The sequence below is a fragment of the Gasterosteus aculeatus genome, chromosome 2, assembly GCF_964276395.1.
Source record: "Gasterosteus aculeatus chromosome 2, fGasAcu3.hap1.1, whole genome shotgun sequence".
Taxonomy (NCBI): Eukaryota; Metazoa; Chordata; class Actinopteri; order Perciformes; family Gasterosteidae; genus Gasterosteus; species Gasterosteus aculeatus.
Window position 1 is genome coordinate 23,943,730 of NC_135689.1, and position 11,362 is coordinate 23,955,091.

Genomic DNA, 11,362 nt, shown 5'->3' on the forward strand with positions numbered 1-11,362 from the left:
AACCTTTGACACATATTAAAAGATTAGGTAGAGGACATACAGTTGCTTACGGCCATACCTCTCTGGCTCCGCCTGATCTCGTCAGATCTCAGAAGCTAAGCAGAGTAGGGCCTGGTTAGTACTTGGATGGAAGACCGCCTGGGAATCCCAGGTGCCGTAAGCTTTTTCATTTCTCTCTCTGGAAGAAATCGAGAAAGCATTAGAAAGTGACTCCTTTTTCATTATCAAAACTCCAAAACCTTTGACACATTTTAAAAGATTAGGAAGAGGACATACAGTCGCTTACGGCCATACCTCTCTGGCTCCGCCTGATCTCGTCAGATCTCATAAGCTAAGCAGAGTAGGGCCTGGTTAGTACTTGGATGGAAGCCCGCCTGGGAATCCCAGGTGCCGTAAGCTTTTTCATTTCTCTCTCTGGAAGAAATCGAGAAGACATTAGAAAGTGACTCCATTTCATTGTCAAAACTACAAAACCTTTGACACATTTTAAAAGATTAGGTAGAGGACATACAGTTGCTTACGGCCATACCTCTCTGGCTCCGCCTGATCTCGTCTGATCTCAGAAGCTAAGCAGAGTAGGGCCTGGTTAGTACTTGGATGGAAGACCGCCTGGGAATCCCAGGTGCTGTACGCTTTTTCATTTCTATCTGTAAAAGACACAGAGAAGGCCTTAGAAAGTGACTCCATTTAATTGTCAAAACTACAAAACCTTTGACACATATTAAAAGATTAGGTAGAGGACATACAGTTGCTTACGGCCATACCTCTCTGGCTCCGCCTGATCTCGTCAGATCTCAGAAGCTAAGCAGAGTAGGGCCTGGTTAGTACTTGGATGGAAGACCGCCTGGGAATCCCAGGTGCCGTAAGCTTTTTCATTTCTCTCTCTGGAAGAAATCGAGAAAGCATTAGAAAGTGACTCCTTTTTCATTATCAAAACTCCAAAACCTTTGACACATTTTAAAAGATTAGGAAGAGGACATACAGTTGCTTACGGCCATACCTCTCTGGCTCCGCCTGATCTCGTCTGATCTCAAAAGCTAAGCAGAGTAGGGCCTGGTTAGTACTTGGATGGAAGACCGCCTGGGAATCCCAGGTGCTGTAAGCTTTTTCATTTCGATCTGTAAAAGACACAGAGAAGGCCTTAGAAAGTGACTCCATTTAATTGTCAAAACTACAAAACCTTTGACACATTTTAAAAGATTAGGTAGAGGACATACAGTTGCTTACGGCCATACCTCTCTGGCTCCGCCTGATCTCGTCTGATCTCAGAAGCTAAGCAGAGTAGGGCCTGGTTAGTACTTGGATGGAAGACCGCCTGGGAATCCCAGGTGCCGTAAGCTTTTTCATGTCTCTCTCTGGAAGAAATCGAGAAGGCCTTAGAAAGTGACTCCTTTTTCATTATCAAAACTCCAAAACCTTTGACACATTTTAAAAGATTAGGAAGAGGACATACAGTTGCTTACGGCCATACCTCTCTGGCTCCGCCTGATCTCGTCTGATCTCAGAAGCTAAGCAGAGTAGGGCCTGGTTAGTACTTGGATGGAAGACCGCCTGGGAATCCCAGGTGCTGTAAGCTTTTTCATTTCGATCTGTAAAAGACACAGAGAAGGCCTTAGAAAGTGACTCCATTTAATTGTCAAAACTACAAAACCTTTGACACATTTTAAAAGATTAGGTAGAGGACATACAGTTGCTTACGGCCATACCTCTCTGGCTCCGCCTGATCTCGTCTGATCTCAGAAGCTAAGCAGAGTAGGGCCTGGTTAGTACTTGGATGGAAGACCGCCTGGGAATCCCAGGTGCCGTAAGCTTTTTCATTTCTCTCTCTGGAAGAAATCGAGAAGGCATTAGAAAGTGACTCCTTTTTCATTATCTAAACTCCAAAACCTTTGACACATTTTAAAATATTAGGAAGAGGACATACAGTTGCTTACGGCCATACCTCTCTGGCTCTGCCTGATCTCGTCAGATCTCAGAAGCTAAGCAGAGTAGGGCCTGGTTAGTACTTGGATGGAAGACCGCCTGGGAATCCCAGGTGCTGTAAGCTTTTTCATTTCGATCTGTAAAAGACACAGAGAAGGCCTTAGAAAGTGACTCCATTTAGTTGTCAAAACTACAAAACCTTTGACACATTTTAAAAGATTAGGTAGAGGACATACAGTTGCTTACGGCCATACCTCTCTGGCTCCGCCTGATCTCGTCAGATCTCATAAGCTAAGCAGAGTAGGGCCTGGTTAGTACTTGGATGGAAGCCCGCCTGGGAATCCCAGGTGCCGTAAGCTTTTTCATTTCTCTCTCTGGAAGAAATCGAGAAGACATTAGAAAGTGACTCCATTTCATTGTCAAAACTCCAAAACCTTTGACACATTTTAAAATATTAGGAAGAGGACATACAGTTGCTTACGGCCATACCTCTCTGGCTCCGCCTGATCTCGTCTGATCTCAGAAGCTAAGCAGAGTAGGGCCTGGTTAGTACTTGGATGGAAGACAGCCTGGGAATCCCAGGTGCTGTAAGCTTTTTCATTTCTATCTGTAAAAGACACAGAGAAGGCCTTAGAAAGTGACTCCATTTAATTGTCAAAACTACAAAACCTTTGACACATATTAAAAGATTAGGAAGAGGACATACAGTTGCTTACGGCCATACCTCTCTGGCTCCGCCTGATCTCGTCAGATCTCAGAAGCTAAGCAGAGTAGGGCCTGGTTAGTACTTGGATGGAAGACCGCCTGGGAATCCCAGGTGCCGTAAGCTTTTTCATTTCTCTCTCTGGAAGAAATCGAGAAGGCATTAGAAAGTGACTCCTTTTTCATTATCAAAACTCCAAAACCTTTGACACATTTTAAAAGATTAGGAAGAGGACATACAGTTGCTTACGGCCATACCTCTCTGGCTCCGCCTGATCTCGTCTGATCTCAGAAGCTAAGCAGAGTAGGGCCTGGTTAGTACTTGGATGGAAGACCGCCTGGGAATCCCAGGTGCTGTAAGCTTTTTCATTTCGATCTGTAAAAGACACAGAGAAGGCCTTAGAAAGTGACTCCATTTAATTGTCAAAACTACAAAACCTTTGACACATATTAAAAGATTAGGTAGAGGACATACAGTTGCTTACGGCCAGACCTCTCTGGCTCCGCCTGATCTCGTCAGATCTCAGAAGCTAAGCAGAGTAGGGCCTGGTTAGTACTTGGATGGAAGACCGCCTGGGAATCCCAGGTGCTGTAAGCTTTTTCATTTCGATCTGTAAAAGACACAGAGAAGGCCTTAGAAAGTGACTCCATTTCATTGTCAAAACTACAAAACCTTTGACACATTTTAAAAGATTAGGTAGAGGACATACAGTTGCTTACGGCCATACCTCTCTGGCTCCGCCTGATCTCGTCTGATCTCAGAAGCTAAGCAGAGTAGGGCCTGGTTAGTACTTGGATGGAAGACCGCCTGGGAATCCCAGGTGCCGTAAGCTTTTTCATTTCTCTCTCTGGAAGAAATCGAGAAGGCCTTAGAAAGTGACTCCTTTTTCATTATCAAAACTCCAAAACCTTTGACACATTTTAAAAGATTAGGAAGAGGACATACAGTTGCTTACGGCCATACCTCTCTGGCTCCGCCTGATCTCGTCTGATCTCAGAAGCTAAGCAGAGTAGGGCCTGGTTAGTACTTGGATGGAAGACCGCCTGGGAATCCCATGTGCTGTAAGCTTTTTCATTTCGATCTGTAAAAGACACAGAGAAGGCCTTAGAAAGTGACTCCATTTAATTGTCAAAACTACAAAACCTTTGACACATTTTAAAAGATTAGGTAGAGGACATACAGTTGCTTACGGCCATACCTCTCTGGCTCCGCCTGATCTCGTCTGATCTCAGAAGCTAAGCAGAGTAGGGCCTGGTTAGTACTTGGATGGAAGACCGCCTGGGAATCCCAGGTGCTGTAAGCTTTTTCATTTCGATCTGTAAAAGACACAGAGAAGGCCTTAGAAAGTGACTCCATTTAATTGTCAAAACTACAAAACCTTTGACACATTTTAAAAGATTAGGTAGAGGACGTACAGTCGCTTACGGCCATACCTCTCTGGCTCCGCCTGATCTCGTCAGATCTCATAAGCTAAGCAGAGTAGGGCCTGGTTAGTACTTGGATGGAAGCCCGCCTGGGAATCCCAGGTGCCGTAAGCTTTTTCATTTCTCTCTCTGGAAGAAATCGAGAAGACATTAGAAAGTGACTCCATTTCATTGTCAAAACTACAAAACCTTTGACACATTTTAAAAGATTAGGTAGAGGACATACAGTTGCTTACGGCCATACCTCTCTGGCTCCGCCTGATCTCGTCTGATCTCAGAAGCTAAGCAGAGTAGGGCCTGGTTAGTACTTGGATGGAAGACCGCCTGGGAATCCCAGGTGCCGTAAGCTTTTTCATTTCTCTCTCTGGAAGAAATCGAGAAAGCATTAGAAAGTGACTCCTTTTTCATTATCAAAACTCCAAAACCTTTGACACATTTTAAAAGATTAGGAAGAGGACATACAGTTGCTTACGGCCATACCTCTCTGGCTCCGCCTGATCTCGTCTGATCTCAGAAGCTAAGCAGAGTAGGGCCTGGTTAGTACTTGGATGGAAGACCGCCTGGGAATCCCAGGTGCTGTAAGCTTTTTCATTTCGATCTGTAAAAGACACAGAGAAGGCCTTAGAAAGTGACTCCATTTAATTGTCAAAACTACAAAACCTTTGACACATTTTAAAAGATTAGGTAGAGGACATACAGTTGCTTACGGCCATACCTCTCTGGCTCCGCCTGATCTCGTCTGATCTCAGAAGCTAAGCAGAGTAGGGCCTGGTTAGTACTTGGATGGAAGACCGCCTGGGAATCCCAGGTGCCGTAAGCTTTTTCATTTCTCTCTCTGGAAGAAATCGAGAAGGCATTAGAAAGTGACTCCTTTTTCATTATCTAAACTCCAAAACCTTTGACACATATTAAAAGATTAGGTAGAGGACATACAGTTGCTTACGGCCATACCTCTCTGGCTCCGCCTGATCTCGTCAGATCTCAGAAGCTAAGCAGAGTAGGGCCTGGTTAGTACTTGGATGGAAGACCGCCTGGGAATCCCAGGTGCCGTAAGCTTTTTCATTTCTCTCTCTGGAAGAAATCGAGAAAGCATTAGAAAGTGACTCCTTTTTCATTATCAAAACTCCAAAACCTTTGACACATTTTAAAAGATTAGGAAGAGGACATACAGTTGCTTACGGCCATACCTCTCTGGCTCCGCCTGATCTCGTCAGATCTCATAAGCTAAGCAGAGTAGGGCCTGGTTAGTACTTGGATGGAAGCCCGCCTGGGAATCCCAGGTGCCGTAAGCTTTTTCATTTCTCTCTCTGGAAGAAATCGAGAAGACATTAGAAAGTGACTCCATTTCATTGTCAAAACTACAAAACCTTTGACACATTTTAAAAGATTAGGTAGAGGACATACAGTTGCTTACGGCCATACCTCTCTGGCTCCGCCTGATCTCGTCTGATCTCAGAAGCTAAGCAGAGTAGGGCCTGGTTAGTACTTGGATGGAAGACCGCCTGGGAATCCCAGGTGCTGTACGCTTTTTCATTTCTATCTGTAAAAGACACAGAGAAGGCCTTAGAAAGTGACTCCATTTAATTGTCAAAACTACAAAACCTTTGACACATATTAAAAGATTAGGTAGAGGACATACAGTTGCTTACGGCCATACCTCTCTGGCTCCGCCTGATCTCGTCAGATCTCAGAAGCTAAGCAGAGTAGGGCCTGGTTAGTACTTGGATGGAAGACCGCCTGGGAATCCCAGGTGCCGTAAGCTTTTTCATTTCTCTCTCTGGAAGAAATCGAGAAAGCATTAGAAAGTGACTCCTTTTTCATTATCAAAACTCCAAAACCTTTGACACATTTTAAAAGATTAGGAAGAGGACATACAGTTGCTTACGGCCATACCTCTCTGGCTCCGCCTGATCTCGTCTGATCTCAAAAGCTAAGCAGAGTAGGGCCTGGTTAGTACTTGGATGGAAGACCGCCTGGGAATCCCAGGTGCTGTAAGCTTTTTCATTTCGATCTGTAAAAGACACAGAGAAGGCCTTAGAAAGTGACTCCATTTAATTGTCAAAACTACAAAACCTTTGACACATTTTAAAAGATTAGGTAGAGGACATACAGTTGCTTACGGCCATACCTCTCTGGCTCCGCCTGATCTCGTCTGATCTCAGAAGCTAAGCAGAGTAGGGCCTGGTTAGTACTTGGATGGAAGACCGCCTGGGAATCCCAGGTGCCGTAAGCTTTTTCATTTCTCTCTCTGGAAGAAATCGAGAAGGCATTAGAAAGTGACTCCTTTTTCATTATCTAAACTCCAAAACCTTTGACACATATTAAAAGATTAGGTAGAGGACATACAGTTGCTTACGGCCATACCTCTCTGGCTCCGCCTGATCTCGTCAGATCTCAGAAGCTAAGCAGAGTAGGGCCTGGTTAGTACTTGGATGGAAGACCGCCTGGGAATCCCAGGTGCCGTAAGCTTTTTCATTTCTCTCTCTGGAAGAAATCGAGAAAGCATTAGAAAGTGACTCCTTTTTCATTATCAAAACTCCAAAACCTTTGACACATTTTAAAAGATTAGGAAGAGGACATACAGTCGCTTACGGCCATACCTCTCTGGCTCCGCCTGATCTCGTCAGATCTCATAAGCTAAGCAGAGTAGGGCCTGGTTAGTACTTGGATGGAAGCCCGCCTGGGAATCCCAGGTGCCGTAAGCTTTTTCATTTCTCTCTCTGGAAGAAATCGAGAAGACATTAGAAAGTGACTCCATTTCATTGTCAAAACTACAAAACCTTTGACACATTTTAAAAGATTAGGTAGAGGACATACAGTTGCTTACGGCCATACCTCTCTGGCTCCGCCTGATCTCGTCTGATCTCAGAAGCTAAGCAGAGTAGGGCCTGGTTAGTACTTGGATGGAAGACCGCCTGGGAATCCCAGGTGCTGTACGCTTTTTCATTTCTATCTGTAAAAGACACAGAGAAGGCCTTAGAAAGTGACTCCATTTAATTGTCAAAACTACAAAACCTTTGACACATATTAAAAGATTAGGTAGAGGACATACAGTTGCTTACGGCCATACCTCTCTGGCTCCGCCTGATCTCGTCAGATCTCAGAAGCTAAGCAGAGTAGGGCCTGGTTAGTACTTGGATGGAAGACCGCCTGGGAATCCCAGGTGCCGTAAGCTTTTTCATTTCTCTCTCTGGAAGAAATCGAGAAAGCATTAGAAAGTGACTCCTTTTTCATTATCAAAACTCCAAAACCTTTGACACATTTTAAAAGATTAGGAAGAGGACATACAGTTGCTTACGGCCATACCTCTCTGGCTCCGCCTGATCTCGTCTGATCTCAAAAGCTAAGCAGAGTAGGGCCTGGTTAGTACTTGGATGGAAGACCGCCTGGGAATCCCAGGTGCTGTAAGCTTTTTCATTTCGATCTGTAAAAGACACAGAGAAGGCCTTAGAAAGTGACTCCATTTAATTGTCAAAACTACAAAACCTTTGACACATTTTAAAAGATTAGGTAGAGGACATACAGTTGCTTACGGCCATACCTCTCTGGCTCCGCCTGATCTCGTCTGATCTCAGAAGCTAAGCAGAGTAGGGCCTGGTTAGTACTTGGATGGAAGACCGCCTGGGAATCCCAGGTGCCGTAAGCTTTTTCATTTCTCTCTCTGGAAGAAATCGAGAAGGCATTAGAAAGTGACTCCTTTTTCATTATCTAAACTCCAAAACCTTTGACACATTTTAAAATATTAGGAAGAGTACATACAGTTGCTTACGGCCATACCTCTCTGGCTCCGCCTGATCTCGTCAGATCTCAGAAGCTAAGCAGAGTAGGGCCTGGTTAGTACTTGGATGGAAGACCGCCTGGGAATCCCATGTGCTGTAAGCTTTTTCATTTCGATCTGTAAAAGACACAGAGAAGGCCTTAGAAAGTGACTCCATTTAATTGTCAAAACTACAAAACCTTTGACACATATTAAAAGATTAGGTAGAGGACATACAGTTGCTTACGGCCATACCTCTCTGGCTCCGCCTGATCTCGTCAGATCTCAGAAGCTAAGCAGAGTAGGGCCTGGTTAGTACTTGGATGGAAGACCGCCTGGGAATCCCAGGTGCCGTGAGCTTTTTCATTTCTCTCTCTGGAAGAAATCGAGAAGGCATTAGAAAGTGACTCCTTTTTCATTATCAAAACTCCAAAACCTTTGACACATTTTAAAAGATTAGGAAGAGGACATACAGTTGCTTATGGCCATACCTCTCTGGCTCCGCCTGATCTCGTCTGATCTCAGAAGCTAAGCAGAGTAGGGCCTGGTTAGTACTTGGATGGAAGACCGCCTGGGAATCCCATGTGCTGTAAGCTTTTTCATTTCGATCTGTAAAAGACACAGAGAAGGCCTTAGAAAGTGACTCCATTTAATTGTCAAAACTACAAAACCTTTGACACATATTAAAAGATTAGGTAGAGGACATACAGTTGCTTACGGCCATACCTCTCTGGCTCCGCCTGATCTCGTCAGATCTCAGAAGCTAAGCAGAGTAGGGCCTGGTTAGTACTTGGATGGAAGACCGCCTGGGAATCCCAGGTGCCGTAAGCTTTTTCATTTCTCTCTCTGGAAGAAATCGAGAAAGCATTAGAAAGTGACTCCTTTTTCATTATCAAAACTCCAAAACCTTTGACACATTTTAAAAGATTAGGAAGAGGACATACAGTCGCTTACGGCCATACCTCTCTGGCTCCGCCTGATCTCGTCAGATCTCATAAGCTAAGCAGAGTAGGGCCTGGTTAGTACTTGGATGGAAGCCCGCCTGGGAATCCCAGGTGCCGTAAGCTTTTTCATTTCTCTCTCTGGAAGAAATCGAGAAGACATTAGAAAGTGACTCCATTTCATTGTCAAAACTACAAAACCTTTGACACATTTTAAAAGATTAGGTAGAGGACATACAGTTGCTTACGGCCATACCTCTCTGGCTCCGCCTGATCTCGTCTGATCTCAGAAGCTAAGCAGAGTAGGGCCTGGTTAGTACTTGGATGGAAGACCGCCTGGGAATCCCAGGTGCTGTACGCTTTTTCATTTCTATCTGTAAAAGACACAGAGAAGGCCTTAGAAAGTGACTCCATTTAATTGTCAAAACTACAAAACCTTTGACACATATTAAAAGATTAGGTAGAGGACATACAGTTGCTTACGGCCATACCTCTCTGGCTCCGCCTGATCTCGTCAGATCTCAGAAGCTAAGCAGAGTAGGGCCTGGTTAGTACTTGGATGGAAGACCGCCTGGGAATCCCAGGTGCCGTAAGCTTTTTCATTTCTCTCTCTGGAAGAAATCGAGAAAGCATTAGAAAGTGACTCCTTTTTCATTATCAAAACTCCAAAACCTTTGACACATTTTAAAAGATTAGGAAGAGGACATACAGTTGCTTACGGCCATACCTCTCTGGCTCCGCCTGATCTCGTCTGATCTCAAAAGCTAAGCAGAGTAGGGCCTGGTTAGTACTTGGATGGAAGACCGCCTGGGAATCCCAGGTGCTGTAAGCTTTTTCATTTCGATCTGTAAAAGACACAGAGAAGGCCTTAGAAAGTGACTCCATTTAATTGTCAAAACTACAAAACCTTTGACACATTTTAAAAGATTAGGTAGAGGACATACAGTTGCTTACGGCCATACCTCTCTGGCTCCGCCTGATCTCGTCTGATCTCAGAAGCTAAGCAGAGTAGGGCCTGGTTAGTACTTGGATGGAAGACCGCCTGGGAATCCCAGGTGCCGTAAGCTTTTTCATGTCTCTCTCTGGAAGAAATCGAGAAGGCCTTAGAAAGTGACTCCTTTTTCATTATCAAAACTCCAAAACCTTTGACACATTTTAAAAGATTAGGAAGAGGACATACAGTTGCTTACGGCCATACCTCTCTGGCTCCGCCTGATCTCGTCTGATCTCAGAAGCTAAGCAGAGTAGGGCCTGGTTAGTACTTGGATGGAAGACCGCCTGGGAATCCCAGGTGCTGTAAGCTTTTTCATTTCGATCTGTAAAAGACACAGAGAAGGCCTTAGAAAGTGACTCCATTTAATTGTCAAAACTACAAAACCTTTGACACATTTTAAAAGATTAGGTAGAGGACATACAGTTGCTTACGGCCATACCTCTCTGGCTCCGCCTGATCTCGTCTGATCTCAGAAGCTAAGCAGAGTAGGGCCTGGTTAGTACTTGGATGGAAGACCGCCTGGGAATCCCAGGTGCCGTAAGCTTTTTCATTTCTCTCTCTGGAAGAAATCGAGAAGGCATTAGAAAGTGACTCCTTTTTCATTATCTAAACTCCAAAACCTTTGACACATTTTAAAATATTAGGAAGAGGACATACAGTTGCTTACGGCCATACCTCTCTGGCTCTGCCTGATCTCGTCAGATCTCAGAAGCTAAGCAGAGTAGGGCCTGGTTAGTACTTGGATGGAAGACCGCCTGGGAATCCCAGGTGCTGTAAGCTTTTTCATTTCGATCTGTAAAAGACACAGAGAAGGCCTTAGAAAGTGACTCCATTTAGTTGTCAAAACTACAAAACCTTTGACACATTTTAAAAGATTAGGTAGAGGACATACAGTTGCTTACGGCCATACCTCTCTGGCTCCGCCTGATCTCGTCAGATCTCATAAGCTAAGCAGAGTAGGGCCTGGTTAGTACTTGGATGGAAGCCCGCCTGGGAATCCCAGGTGCCGTAAGCTTTTTCATTTCTCTCTCTGGAAGAAATCGAGAAGACATTAGAAAGTGACTCCATTTCATTGTCAAAACTACAAAACCTTTGACACATTTTAAAAGATTAGGTAGAGGACATACAGCTGCTTACGGCCATACCTCTCTGGCTCCGCCTGATCTCGTCTGATCTCAGAAGCTAAGCAGAGTAGGGCCTGGTTAGTACTTGGATGGAAGACAGCCTGGGAATCCCAGGTGCTGTAAGCTTTTTCATTTCTATCTGTAAAAGACACAGAGAAGGCCTTAGAAAGTGACTCCATTTAATTGTCAAAACTACAAAACCTTTGACACATATTAAAAGATTAGGAAGAGGACATACAGTTGCTTACGGCCATACCTCTCTGGCTCCGCCTGATCTCGTCAGATCTCAGAAGCTAAGCAGAGTAGGGCCTGGTTAGTACTTGGATGGAAGACCGCCTGGGAATCCCAGGTGCCGTAAGCTTTTTCATTTCTCTCTCTGGAAGAAATCGAGAAGGCATTAGAAAGTGACTCCTTTTTCATTATCAAAACTCCAAAACCTTTGACACATTTTAAAAGATTAGGAAGAGGACATACAGTTGCTTACGGCCATACCTCT

At 44.5% G+C, this 11,362-nt stretch overlaps 49 non-coding genes across 49 annotated transcripts in view; all 49 read left to right on the plus strand.

Annotated features, from left to right (window-relative positions):
• The first annotated feature begins 44 nt into the window (after positions 1 to 44).
• On the plus strand, positions 45 to 163 carry LOC144400821 (5S ribosomal RNA). The gene has a single exon (XR_013462756.1). It is a non-coding gene; the product is annotated as a 5S ribosomal RNA (ribosomal RNA).
• A 117-nt stretch (positions 164 to 280) lies between these two features.
• LOC144399532 (5S ribosomal RNA) lies at positions 281 to 399 on the plus strand. Its single transcript, XR_013461678.1, has one exon. It is a non-coding gene; the product is annotated as a 5S ribosomal RNA (ribosomal RNA).
• Positions 400 to 515: 116 nt separating this feature from the next.
• Positions 516 to 634, plus strand: LOC144398654 (5S ribosomal RNA). Its single transcript, XR_013460801.1, has one exon. It is a non-coding gene; the product is annotated as a 5S ribosomal RNA (ribosomal RNA).
• A 116-nt stretch (positions 635 to 750) lies between these two features.
• Positions 751 to 869, plus strand: LOC144400822 (5S ribosomal RNA). Its single transcript, XR_013462757.1, has one exon. It is a non-coding gene; the product is annotated as a 5S ribosomal RNA (ribosomal RNA).
• A 117-nt stretch (positions 870 to 986) lies between these two features.
• LOC144398409 (5S ribosomal RNA) lies at positions 987 to 1,105 on the plus strand. The gene has a single exon (XR_013460556.1). It is a non-coding gene; the product is annotated as a 5S ribosomal RNA (ribosomal RNA).
• Positions 1,106 to 1,221: 116 nt separating this feature from the next.
• On the plus strand, positions 1,222 to 1,340 carry LOC144404953 (5S ribosomal RNA). Its single transcript, XR_013466895.1, has one exon. It is a non-coding gene; the product is annotated as a 5S ribosomal RNA (ribosomal RNA).
• A 117-nt stretch (positions 1,341 to 1,457) lies between these two features.
• LOC144396927 (5S ribosomal RNA) lies at positions 1,458 to 1,576 on the plus strand. Its single transcript, XR_013459073.1, has one exon. It is a non-coding gene; the product is annotated as a 5S ribosomal RNA (ribosomal RNA).
• A 116-nt stretch (positions 1,577 to 1,692) lies between these two features.
• On the plus strand, positions 1,693 to 1,811 carry LOC144404954 (5S ribosomal RNA). Its single transcript, XR_013466896.1, has one exon. It is a non-coding gene; the product is annotated as a 5S ribosomal RNA (ribosomal RNA).
• Positions 1,812 to 1,928: 117 nt separating this feature from the next.
• LOC144397644 (5S ribosomal RNA) lies at positions 1,929 to 2,047 on the plus strand. Its single transcript, XR_013459789.1, has one exon. It is a non-coding gene; the product is annotated as a 5S ribosomal RNA (ribosomal RNA).
• Positions 2,048 to 2,163: 116 nt separating this feature from the next.
• Positions 2,164 to 2,282, plus strand: LOC144399533 (5S ribosomal RNA). Its single transcript, XR_013461679.1, has one exon. It is a non-coding gene; the product is annotated as a 5S ribosomal RNA (ribosomal RNA).
• Positions 2,283 to 2,398: 116 nt separating this feature from the next.
• LOC144399503 (5S ribosomal RNA) lies at positions 2,399 to 2,517 on the plus strand. The gene has a single exon (XR_013461649.1). It is a non-coding gene; the product is annotated as a 5S ribosomal RNA (ribosomal RNA).
• A 116-nt stretch (positions 2,518 to 2,633) lies between these two features.
• LOC144400824 (5S ribosomal RNA) lies at positions 2,634 to 2,752 on the plus strand. The gene has a single exon (XR_013462759.1). It is a non-coding gene; the product is annotated as a 5S ribosomal RNA (ribosomal RNA).
• A 117-nt stretch (positions 2,753 to 2,869) lies between these two features.
• LOC144396928 (5S ribosomal RNA) lies at positions 2,870 to 2,988 on the plus strand. Its single transcript, XR_013459074.1, has one exon. It is a non-coding gene; the product is annotated as a 5S ribosomal RNA (ribosomal RNA).
• A 116-nt stretch (positions 2,989 to 3,104) lies between these two features.
• Positions 3,105 to 3,223, plus strand: LOC144398392 (5S ribosomal RNA). Its single transcript, XR_013460539.1, has one exon. It is a non-coding gene; the product is annotated as a 5S ribosomal RNA (ribosomal RNA).
• A 116-nt stretch (positions 3,224 to 3,339) lies between these two features.
• On the plus strand, positions 3,340 to 3,458 carry LOC144404955 (5S ribosomal RNA). The gene has a single exon (XR_013466897.1). It is a non-coding gene; the product is annotated as a 5S ribosomal RNA (ribosomal RNA).
• Positions 3,459 to 3,575: 117 nt separating this feature from the next.
• Positions 3,576 to 3,694, plus strand: LOC144399125 (5S ribosomal RNA). The gene has a single exon (XR_013461270.1). It is a non-coding gene; the product is annotated as a 5S ribosomal RNA (ribosomal RNA).
• A 116-nt stretch (positions 3,695 to 3,810) lies between these two features.
• LOC144396929 (5S ribosomal RNA) lies at positions 3,811 to 3,929 on the plus strand. The gene has a single exon (XR_013459075.1). It is a non-coding gene; the product is annotated as a 5S ribosomal RNA (ribosomal RNA).
• Positions 3,930 to 4,045: 116 nt separating this feature from the next.
• Positions 4,046 to 4,164, plus strand: LOC144399534 (5S ribosomal RNA). Its single transcript, XR_013461680.1, has one exon. It is a non-coding gene; the product is annotated as a 5S ribosomal RNA (ribosomal RNA).
• A 116-nt stretch (positions 4,165 to 4,280) lies between these two features.
• Positions 4,281 to 4,399, plus strand: LOC144404956 (5S ribosomal RNA). The gene has a single exon (XR_013466898.1). It is a non-coding gene; the product is annotated as a 5S ribosomal RNA (ribosomal RNA).
• A 117-nt stretch (positions 4,400 to 4,516) lies between these two features.
• LOC144396930 (5S ribosomal RNA) lies at positions 4,517 to 4,635 on the plus strand. The gene has a single exon (XR_013459076.1). It is a non-coding gene; the product is annotated as a 5S ribosomal RNA (ribosomal RNA).
• A 116-nt stretch (positions 4,636 to 4,751) lies between these two features.
• Positions 4,752 to 4,870, plus strand: LOC144404957 (5S ribosomal RNA). The gene has a single exon (XR_013466899.1). It is a non-coding gene; the product is annotated as a 5S ribosomal RNA (ribosomal RNA).
• A 117-nt stretch (positions 4,871 to 4,987) lies between these two features.
• LOC144400825 (5S ribosomal RNA) lies at positions 4,988 to 5,106 on the plus strand. The gene has a single exon (XR_013462760.1). It is a non-coding gene; the product is annotated as a 5S ribosomal RNA (ribosomal RNA).
• A 117-nt stretch (positions 5,107 to 5,223) lies between these two features.
• LOC144399535 (5S ribosomal RNA) lies at positions 5,224 to 5,342 on the plus strand. The gene has a single exon (XR_013461681.1). It is a non-coding gene; the product is annotated as a 5S ribosomal RNA (ribosomal RNA).
• A 116-nt stretch (positions 5,343 to 5,458) lies between these two features.
• Positions 5,459 to 5,577, plus strand: LOC144398655 (5S ribosomal RNA). Its single transcript, XR_013460802.1, has one exon. It is a non-coding gene; the product is annotated as a 5S ribosomal RNA (ribosomal RNA).
• A 116-nt stretch (positions 5,578 to 5,693) lies between these two features.
• LOC144400826 (5S ribosomal RNA) lies at positions 5,694 to 5,812 on the plus strand. The gene has a single exon (XR_013462761.1). It is a non-coding gene; the product is annotated as a 5S ribosomal RNA (ribosomal RNA).
• Positions 5,813 to 5,929: 117 nt separating this feature from the next.
• Positions 5,930 to 6,048, plus strand: LOC144398410 (5S ribosomal RNA). Its single transcript, XR_013460557.1, has one exon. It is a non-coding gene; the product is annotated as a 5S ribosomal RNA (ribosomal RNA).
• Positions 6,049 to 6,164: 116 nt separating this feature from the next.
• On the plus strand, positions 6,165 to 6,283 carry LOC144404959 (5S ribosomal RNA). The gene has a single exon (XR_013466901.1). It is a non-coding gene; the product is annotated as a 5S ribosomal RNA (ribosomal RNA).
• Positions 6,284 to 6,400: 117 nt separating this feature from the next.
• LOC144400827 (5S ribosomal RNA) lies at positions 6,401 to 6,519 on the plus strand. Its single transcript, XR_013462762.1, has one exon. It is a non-coding gene; the product is annotated as a 5S ribosomal RNA (ribosomal RNA).
• Positions 6,520 to 6,636: 117 nt separating this feature from the next.
• Positions 6,637 to 6,755, plus strand: LOC144399536 (5S ribosomal RNA). Its single transcript, XR_013461682.1, has one exon. It is a non-coding gene; the product is annotated as a 5S ribosomal RNA (ribosomal RNA).
• Positions 6,756 to 6,871: 116 nt separating this feature from the next.
• Positions 6,872 to 6,990, plus strand: LOC144398657 (5S ribosomal RNA). The gene has a single exon (XR_013460804.1). It is a non-coding gene; the product is annotated as a 5S ribosomal RNA (ribosomal RNA).
• Positions 6,991 to 7,106: 116 nt separating this feature from the next.
• On the plus strand, positions 7,107 to 7,225 carry LOC144400828 (5S ribosomal RNA). Its single transcript, XR_013462763.1, has one exon. It is a non-coding gene; the product is annotated as a 5S ribosomal RNA (ribosomal RNA).
• A 117-nt stretch (positions 7,226 to 7,342) lies between these two features.
• Positions 7,343 to 7,461, plus strand: LOC144398411 (5S ribosomal RNA). The gene has a single exon (XR_013460558.1). It is a non-coding gene; the product is annotated as a 5S ribosomal RNA (ribosomal RNA).
• A 116-nt stretch (positions 7,462 to 7,577) lies between these two features.
• On the plus strand, positions 7,578 to 7,696 carry LOC144404960 (5S ribosomal RNA). The gene has a single exon (XR_013466902.1). It is a non-coding gene; the product is annotated as a 5S ribosomal RNA (ribosomal RNA).
• A 117-nt stretch (positions 7,697 to 7,813) lies between these two features.
• Positions 7,814 to 7,932, plus strand: LOC144399040 (5S ribosomal RNA). The gene has a single exon (XR_013461185.1). It is a non-coding gene; the product is annotated as a 5S ribosomal RNA (ribosomal RNA).
• Positions 7,933 to 8,048: 116 nt separating this feature from the next.
• On the plus strand, positions 8,049 to 8,167 carry LOC144397051 (5S ribosomal RNA). Its single transcript, XR_013459195.1, has one exon. It is a non-coding gene; the product is annotated as a 5S ribosomal RNA (ribosomal RNA).
• Positions 8,168 to 8,284: 117 nt separating this feature from the next.
• LOC144399449 (5S ribosomal RNA) lies at positions 8,285 to 8,403 on the plus strand. Its single transcript, XR_013461595.1, has one exon. It is a non-coding gene; the product is annotated as a 5S ribosomal RNA (ribosomal RNA).
• Positions 8,404 to 8,519: 116 nt separating this feature from the next.
• On the plus strand, positions 8,520 to 8,638 carry LOC144400829 (5S ribosomal RNA). The gene has a single exon (XR_013462764.1). It is a non-coding gene; the product is annotated as a 5S ribosomal RNA (ribosomal RNA).
• A 117-nt stretch (positions 8,639 to 8,755) lies between these two features.
• LOC144399538 (5S ribosomal RNA) lies at positions 8,756 to 8,874 on the plus strand. Its single transcript, XR_013461684.1, has one exon. It is a non-coding gene; the product is annotated as a 5S ribosomal RNA (ribosomal RNA).
• A 116-nt stretch (positions 8,875 to 8,990) lies between these two features.
• Positions 8,991 to 9,109, plus strand: LOC144398658 (5S ribosomal RNA). The gene has a single exon (XR_013460805.1). It is a non-coding gene; the product is annotated as a 5S ribosomal RNA (ribosomal RNA).
• Positions 9,110 to 9,225: 116 nt separating this feature from the next.
• Positions 9,226 to 9,344, plus strand: LOC144400830 (5S ribosomal RNA). The gene has a single exon (XR_013462765.1). It is a non-coding gene; the product is annotated as a 5S ribosomal RNA (ribosomal RNA).
• Positions 9,345 to 9,461: 117 nt separating this feature from the next.
• LOC144398413 (5S ribosomal RNA) lies at positions 9,462 to 9,580 on the plus strand. Its single transcript, XR_013460560.1, has one exon. It is a non-coding gene; the product is annotated as a 5S ribosomal RNA (ribosomal RNA).
• A 116-nt stretch (positions 9,581 to 9,696) lies between these two features.
• LOC144404961 (5S ribosomal RNA) lies at positions 9,697 to 9,815 on the plus strand. The gene has a single exon (XR_013466903.1). It is a non-coding gene; the product is annotated as a 5S ribosomal RNA (ribosomal RNA).
• Positions 9,816 to 9,932: 117 nt separating this feature from the next.
• Positions 9,933 to 10,051, plus strand: LOC144396932 (5S ribosomal RNA). Its single transcript, XR_013459078.1, has one exon. It is a non-coding gene; the product is annotated as a 5S ribosomal RNA (ribosomal RNA).
• Positions 10,052 to 10,167: 116 nt separating this feature from the next.
• Positions 10,168 to 10,286, plus strand: LOC144404962 (5S ribosomal RNA). The gene has a single exon (XR_013466904.1). It is a non-coding gene; the product is annotated as a 5S ribosomal RNA (ribosomal RNA).
• Positions 10,287 to 10,403: 117 nt separating this feature from the next.
• Positions 10,404 to 10,522, plus strand: LOC144397646 (5S ribosomal RNA). Its single transcript, XR_013459792.1, has one exon. It is a non-coding gene; the product is annotated as a 5S ribosomal RNA (ribosomal RNA).
• Positions 10,523 to 10,638: 116 nt separating this feature from the next.
• LOC144399539 (5S ribosomal RNA) lies at positions 10,639 to 10,757 on the plus strand. The gene has a single exon (XR_013461685.1). It is a non-coding gene; the product is annotated as a 5S ribosomal RNA (ribosomal RNA).
• A 116-nt stretch (positions 10,758 to 10,873) lies between these two features.
• Positions 10,874 to 10,992, plus strand: LOC144399505 (5S ribosomal RNA). Its single transcript, XR_013461651.1, has one exon. It is a non-coding gene; the product is annotated as a 5S ribosomal RNA (ribosomal RNA).
• A 116-nt stretch (positions 10,993 to 11,108) lies between these two features.
• On the plus strand, positions 11,109 to 11,227 carry LOC144400831 (5S ribosomal RNA). Its single transcript, XR_013462766.1, has one exon. It is a non-coding gene; the product is annotated as a 5S ribosomal RNA (ribosomal RNA).
• A 117-nt stretch (positions 11,228 to 11,344) lies between these two features.
• Positions 11,345 to 11,362, plus strand: part of LOC144396933 (5S ribosomal RNA) — a 119-nt gene continuing 101 nt past the window's right edge. Inside the window, exon 1 of the ribosomal RNA XR_013459079.1 lies at positions 11,345 to 11,362. This exon is cut by the window's right edge and continues 101 nt beyond it. This is a non-coding gene — a ribosomal RNA (5S ribosomal RNA).